The sequence below is a fragment of the Gekko japonicus genome, unplaced genomic scaffold, assembly GCF_001447785.1.
Source record: "Gekko japonicus isolate JY-2015 unplaced genomic scaffold, Gekko_japonicus_V1.1 scaffold2589, whole genome shotgun sequence".
In the NCBI taxonomy this organism is placed as follows: Eukaryota; Metazoa; Chordata; class Lepidosauria; order Squamata; family Gekkonidae; genus Gekko; species Gekko japonicus.
In genome coordinates this window covers 70,657-78,182 of record NW_015160915.1, presented here as the reverse complement: position 1 = coordinate 78,182, position 7,526 = coordinate 70,657, and the positions used below count along the sequence as shown (strand labels likewise).

Below are 7,526 nucleotides of genomic sequence, written 5' to 3'. Positions count from 1 at the left end.
AAATTGGATAAAGTTCAGTTTTGGACTGATTGACCATAAGACCCGATAGGGGGGCAAAAACCTTTAATTCCTCATCCGCACACAGGGCCATTTTAAATTCTGTTTTATGTGCAGTGACCCCTTTAATGTTTGAATTCAAGTGGATTGCCATAGCCAAGGGTTCTAACGCAAGAGCAAACAGCATAAGGAATAAGGGGCAACCTTCCCCACTGAGGCACGAAGGCTTCTGAATATGAGTTATTTATTTTAATTTTCATTTTGGGATCAGTATAGAGAGATTGTGGGTGCGTGAATGCCAGGCGGATTTTAAGGGCATGTTCACACAAGAACATCTGCCAAGCGTCCCGCACCCGTCAGCAACCCATTTTGCTCTGCCGCAGAAGCGGAGTAAAAAAACACTAGGGGAAGTATGGTACCAAACGGGTTTGCTACGGGCCAGGAACGGACTTTCCCTGTGTAATCACGCCAGCGTGCTCTCATGGTGTCGGGATGGTCTGATCGGGCCATCCCGACTCGATGCCATTGTTTTCCCACCCGTTTCAGTATGCGCATCATCGCACACTGCGTAGGGAGCACTCAGTGCAGAGATGCGGATCATTGATCCCCCGTTGAAGTGCACTGGAAACACGTGGCAAACCCCCCCCCCCCCCCACCCCCCGCCGCTTGTGTTTTTTCCTTCTGAGAGTGCCCCCGCAGCTCCCAGGGACTGTGTAATTGTGCAACTGTGGGTCAAATTACTCTGGAGCAAATAGCCTCGCTTCCCCCCCCCCCATGTTATTTCGCGTGTGTGACCGCCACCTGTATCATGCAACAGAAGCCTTCTCCAAAGTTCATGTCTTTTAACAGTTGATTGAGATATTCAGGTTCTAAGGAATCAAAGGCCTTTTCAGTGTCTAAAGATGGTATCACTGATGGTATATGTTTTTGTTGGCCGTAATATATCACATTGTTTTTGCGAATGTTTTCTGTGATGTTCCGACTAGGCACAAATCGGTTTGATCTTTTCCTATGTATTATGCCAATATTTTCCCCAACTTTGCAGCTAAGGTAGCTGTGAATATTTTGGCATCCTGATTAATAAGATTTATGGGGCGATAAGATTTAGGATCTAGGGGGTCTCAGCCCGGTTTGGGTATTACCATGATGGTTGATTCTTTCCAAGATTGTGGTATTATTCCCATATTCAAGACCTCGTTACGTACTGTGACTAATAGCTGCGTTAGGAACAATGCTCCATCTAAGCTGTGGAGTCTTGTGAGCAAAAATGCGACTTTGTGAGCTGCTGGGATTAAAGTTGTGAGCGAGCGATTTGGCTACTGCATAAATTAGTTTGATCTGGAGCCATCCTTCCTGAGCTAAGACAAAAATCTGTGAGCTGGAGGCTAAAAAACTGTGAGCTAGCTCACACTAACTCAGCTTAGAGGGAACACTGGTTAGGAAGTCTAAAAAGGTTTTGTAATATTCTGCTGAGAAGCCATCCATTCCTGGTGTTTTGTGATTTTTAAGTGTCTTCATAATCTCTTGTAACTCTTGTGGTGTTCTGGGAGAATTTAATTGCTCTCTATGTTCAAACCAGAGACTTTTTTTGTTGAGACTAATGGACAGGCAGATAGAAAATACATATGGAACTTTGTCTTTGTACGTGGCAACGGATGCAAGATACATCCAGAAATGGAAAACTTCAATATTACCTACAATAGAGGAATGGCTTTTGAAGATGATGGAACTTGCAGAGATAGCTAAACTTACTTCTTTGATTAGGGAAAAGACACCATCTACATTTATTGCTAACTGGAAACCCCTTATAGACTTTGTTTTGCAAAATGGAAAAAAATGAATTGATGATTTGTGTTTGAAGAGTAAGAGAGAGGAAACAGAGTATAGATAAAAAGAGGCTTTTCTTTTTTTGCAACTATAGAGTAAGGCTGCATTGAGTAAACTAATTTGTATCTGTGGCAGAAAAAATTGGAAATTTATCCTTTATATTTCTTTAAATTTTCTTTCCCCCCCTCTATCTTCCTTCTCTATTTGTATCTTATGTGCTTTTTTGCTTTGTTATTCTTATTAGTTATTTTAAATTTTCAATAAAATAAAAAGATTTATAATTTCATAAGACAGAGGTCTGAACCCCTGGAGAAAATGGATGCTTTGGAGGGTGGACTTTGGCATTATATTCAGCTGAGTCCTCTCCACTCCCCAAACTTCACCCTCCTCAGACTTCACCACAAAATCTCCAGGAATTTCCCAACCTGGAGCTGGCAACCCTAGGCCTGGTCATAATGAGTCCTCCCTCAAAGACCAAAACACCCCTGGAAAGGACCCTACCCTCTCCCCCTGCCTTTTTACTCACAGAAACATAGCCTGGAACACTGAGGTTGCGTAGCAATGGCCACTAAGGGAACGTGTTGCTATTATTATTTCATTTCTATTATTATTAATTTGATCTGTAGCTCGCCCTCCCCTGTTAAACAGGGCTCAGGACGGATAACATTTCCAATAACAATATTCATAAAATTAGTTAAAATGCATTAACAGCATTCTGAATAGTTCAACTGAACATTTTACAGATGGCATGTAACAGAAGACAACTATAGGTGTCCTTCCCCATTGGAGGGAGGGAGGGAGAAGCTAAATCTGCTGGAGACTGCTGCTGTCCTCAACCATAGGCCTGTCTTATAGGCCATGCTTAAAGCTACAGGTGCCCCTTTTATGATTTTTGGTGTGTGTTTTTTTTAAACCATTTTTTTTCATATTTCACATCTTCCTGCAAACCTGGGGCCTCTTTCAGATTTTTTTTTGAAAAGAAATATTTTATTCTTATTGCATCCTAAGACCTCTGTCCCGACAGCTAATATGTATACGACTTAACCGGATATGAAATGCCATTATTTTACACAATATTCTATTGCTGAATCGTTGAGGAAATACTTATCTGGCTTCTCTGTTTAAAAAAAAAAAAATCAGGTGAAGCAAAGTCACGTGTCTAAGTAAACTGGACGAGCCAACTCAAATCATTAGACCTTACCCATAGAATTAACCATACAATGGGCACAGAGGAATAATTTTTTCAGGGATTAATTATGGCACGGTAATGTCCCAGCCTTCAAGACCCGGGTGCCGCAAGACAGGGTGAGCTCCTGTCTCTAGTTCCAGCTCCTGCCAACCTAGCAGTTCGAAAGCAAGAAATTGCAAGTAGATAAATAGGTACCACTTCGGTGGGAAGGTAACAGCGTTCCGTGCGCCTTGGTGTCTAGTCATGCCGGCCACATGACCACGGAAACGTCTTCGGACAGCGCTGGCTCTTCGGCTTGGAAACGGAGATGAGCACCGCAACCCTAGAGTCGGATTTGACTGGCTTTCGAGCAAGGGAAACCTTTACCTTTACCTTTTAATGACAGTTACTGAAGCTTCCTCAAGTTCTCATGACTCTGGCTTCTAACCAAGGCCTGCTGTAAAGATCAAGACAGTTTTCAAGCAGCTTAACCCAAGGCAATATTTAGCAGATATAAGGCAGGGAAAAAATGGTTTCTGCAAGTCTGAAAAGTCCTTTGTAACTTTTTTTTCCTAACCGTACGTGTTAATTACACTTAACATTTTTAAAATTTTCTTTTTTAAGACGGCCTCTGAAAAATCATATTGCTGAAAATAGCGTTCGCAAAAGTGGGTGGGAGGGAGGTAAAAACAATTCCTGTACTATCACTGATTGAATTATCAGTGCTGATTGGTCATTTGTTACTGTTGGTCAGAGTTTCATGGTAGCAAAGGGATTTTCTCCACTTCTGAAAGGTGGTTTCACAAACCCACTCACGTCAGGCTTGGGAGCTGTGCTGTCTGGTTTGGTTGCTGGCATTTTTGACTGTAGCAGTCATTTCAACCATAGCTGTTGTTAAATAGTGGGTTCAAGAGGCTATCGTGATTTCAGCATCACTCTTCATTTCAGTAATGTTAAGAACAACAACATACGCAGCAACTATATACAAAACCTCCAGTCCAAACACACCTACAAAATACAAATAAACCAATAAGAACATAGTAGTTGGGAGCCTTCATTTGCATTGCATCACTTGCACTTCTGCAAGGGCGGCCAATCTGAATGTGGCTGCTAGGAGCCTCTCTAACAATGCTCATCCATTTGAAGTTGTCACTACACAACAGCTGTCATTTTTGAAGGTTCCAGGTTTTCCTTCGGAACTTGCTCTTGATTGCCTATTCAGTATCCACTGAATAATCTGGTGGAGGAAGGACAACCCGGACTCTGTCCAATGTTGACTGAGCCGACACTTGGGAAAATTCCAGGACTTGGGACTGGCACATGAACGGTCTCTTCAACTGGTTCTTCGAATGGCTTTATGTAAGATGAGGGGAACCAGCCTTCCACTTTATTCACATCGTGTTCTCCATACAGCCAACCATTGCTTTCCTCTGACTCCAGGAGCGTGATAGTATCGCCCTGTGCAAAGCTGAGCAAAGTTTTGTTTGTCCCGGCGGCATGAGGCAAGATGGTTTTGACTTTCTGCCTTTTCATTAAGTTGAGTCCCGTGACAACGGACGTGGATTGTGAAAAACTGGAATTGCCTGGGTGATTTGTTGAACGATGTAATCTCTCTGATGATGCCTTTGGAACAGCTGCTGGGTTGTTAAATATGTTGGAGGAGGAAAAGGAGGAAGAAGAGGAGGAGGAAGAGGAAAAAGAGGAGGAGGAAGAAGAAAACATCAATTTATGCACCACCCTTCACTCAGAGGCGGAATCTGCATTTGTCTTTCCCACCGTTGTCCCAGCCTTCTGACTCCGTCTTCAAAAAAGCTGTCTACATTTGGTGTCATTTTCACACCTCAACAGTGCTAGCATACTTTCACATGTCTACATATGTTTATCGTCCTTTTTGTTTGTCCCGGCGGCATGAGGCAAGATGGTTTTGACTTTCTGCCTTTTCATTAAGTTGAGTCCCGTGACAACGGACGTGGATTGTGAAAAACTGGAATTGCCTGGGTGATTTGTTGAACGATATAATCTCTCTGATGATGCCTTTGGAACAGCTGCTGGGTTGTTAAATATGTTGGAGGAAGAAAAGGAGGAAGAAGAGGAGGAAGAAGAGGAAAAAGAGGAGGAAGAAAACATCAATTTATGCCCCACCCTTTACTCAGAGGCGGAATCTGCATTTGTCTTTCCCACCGGTGTCCCAGCCTTCTGACTCAGTCTTCAAAAAAGCTGTCTACATTTGGTGTCGTTTTCACACCTCAACAGTGCTAGCATACTTTCACACGTCCACATATGTTTATCATCCTTTGGGGCGGCTCCACAGTTATTGCACCTCCACACTGCTTTAAAAGAATCTTCTCCAAACAACATTCAAACAAGCATAGAGAAAGACTGCATCACAGCAGCAGGAAAATGATTTTAAAATGCAAATGCAGAATCGGCCAGAGTCTCAGAGCAGTTTACAGTTACCTTCCCTTCCTCTCCCCACAATAGACACCCTGTGAGGAAGGTGGGGCTGAGAGGGCTCTGGCTTAGAACAGCTTTTGAGAGAACAGCTCTGATAGAACTGTAACTGACCCAAGGTCACCCAACAGGCTTTTATTTGGAGGAGTGGGGAATCAAGCCCAGTTCTCCAGATTAGAGTCCACCGCTCTTAACCACGACACCAAACTGGCTCTCCAGGTGTACCTGGAGGCCAATGCTCCTACCTTCCATAAACTACCTATTGGGATACAATTGCTGCTTTAGCACCCCCAAGAACAAAGGGAGGAAGCCCAGAGATTTATGAGGGTGATGAGTTATTGGAGACAACATATTCCCCATTTAGCCCATGTACTCCATCCTATTGATGCAGTAAACAGGAAAAGGGCTTGCTTTGAATGGGGGGAACTGCAGCAAAGAGCTGTGGAAGCAGCCGAAGCAGCAGTAGCAGCTGCCCTTCCACTAGGCCCTGTACAGGAAGAGCCACCCTTTGAGTTCCAGGTCAGTGCCACAGCTGAGATTGCTGCTTGGAATCTGTGGCAACCAGGGGTCATTTCGTAAAAAAGAGGTGCAGGAGCTCATTAGCATAACTCATTAGCATGGCTTATGCTCCTGCAGGAAATGACCCCTGGTGGCAACAGTCTGACCCAGGGAAGGTTGTTCCCCTTGTGTTCTGGTCTCTGAGGTTACAAGATGCTTCTCAAAGAGATGCTCTGTTTAGCCCAGGTGGTCTAGGTGCAACAGGCTACCATGAGATGTTGGGAGCTTGGAGATAGACTCCATTTCACCCAGGTGGGCTGAATGCTACAGGCTACCATCTGAAGACTGGGACTCCTAGCCTGGGGATAAAGCCCTCCCCTGGAGATCCAAACAGAGAATGGAAGCCATTTCATTTCAGATGATTTACAGGATTGAGTCACTGAATGTAATCTTAATTGGATATATCCCCTGCCGCATCATCTGTGGGCATCCGGGCTGGTGGAGAGAGTGAATGAATTGTTCAAACAGCACATAAAACAACTGACACCAGGACACACCCAGGAGGGGTGGGGAAAGGTTGATGATGAAGCCAACAATGGTGAGGGGGAAGGGGGGCTTTGGGTCCAGTAATCTAGCAGTTGGCCACAAGGTATGGGTCCCACATCCCCAGTTGACCACAACGACCTGGTGAAATGATTGCTGCTGGGCCAGGGGAGACCTACTGAGTATCAATGTTGTTGTTGTTATTATTTACATTTCTGAATTGCCCCATCCCTGAGTATACAGGGCTCTACAACAGATTAAAACATACAATTTTTTTAAAAAATCAACAAATCAATGAATCCTAATTATACAATCTCCAGATGGCATCTATAATTTAATCTAAAACCTGCTATGGACTATTCTTTCATCTCAAGGGCAGGTTAGGAGGAGGCCGAAGCAGGCAAGATGGAAGAAAAGAGGAGAGTGCCAGCTATGATGGAAAATCGTTGTTATCCTCAACCAAAAGCCTGGCAGAACATCTCTGCCTTACAGGCCCTGTGGAATTGCATTAAGTCCTGGAGGGCCCTGATTATGGTTGCCAAGTCACTTACTTGGCACAGCCGGGAGATTTGGTTCCTGCCTGAGACATTTGCATACGTGCGCCACGTTGACATCACCTGGAAGTGACATCATCACGTTGGGCATGTCGCCAGCCAACGCTCTAGCAATCAGCCTGGAAACTCTATGGTACCATAGAGTTTCCAGACTGATTGCTAGAGCGTCAGCTGGCGACGTGCCCAACATGATGACATCACTTCTGGGTGACATCATTGCACCAGGCCCTTTGGTGCCGAACCAGGCACTTTGGGGGCGGGGTTCCCCCCACCAGCCTGATCTGGACTGGCGGGGTTGAGGGCCCTTTGGGCAGGCAATCCCCTGCCCCCCCCCCCAGGGGACCTGGCAACCCTAGCCCTGATGGAAGTTGGCAGAGAGTTCCACTAGGTCAGAGCCAGGGCTCAGAAATCCCTGGCTCTGGTCGAGGACAGCCGGATATCTTTGGGGCCAGGGGTCACCAGCAGATTGGTCTCAGGTGTGCGTAACA

At 44.9% G+C, this 7,526-nt stretch overlaps 1 pseudogene; it reads right to left on the bottom strand.

Annotated features, from left to right (window-relative positions):
• Positions 1 to 3,398: 3,398 nt before the first annotated feature.
• LOC107121510 lies at positions 3,399 to 7,129 on the bottom strand (annotated as a pseudogene).
• Between the last annotated feature and the right edge of the window lie 397 nt (positions 7,130 to 7,526).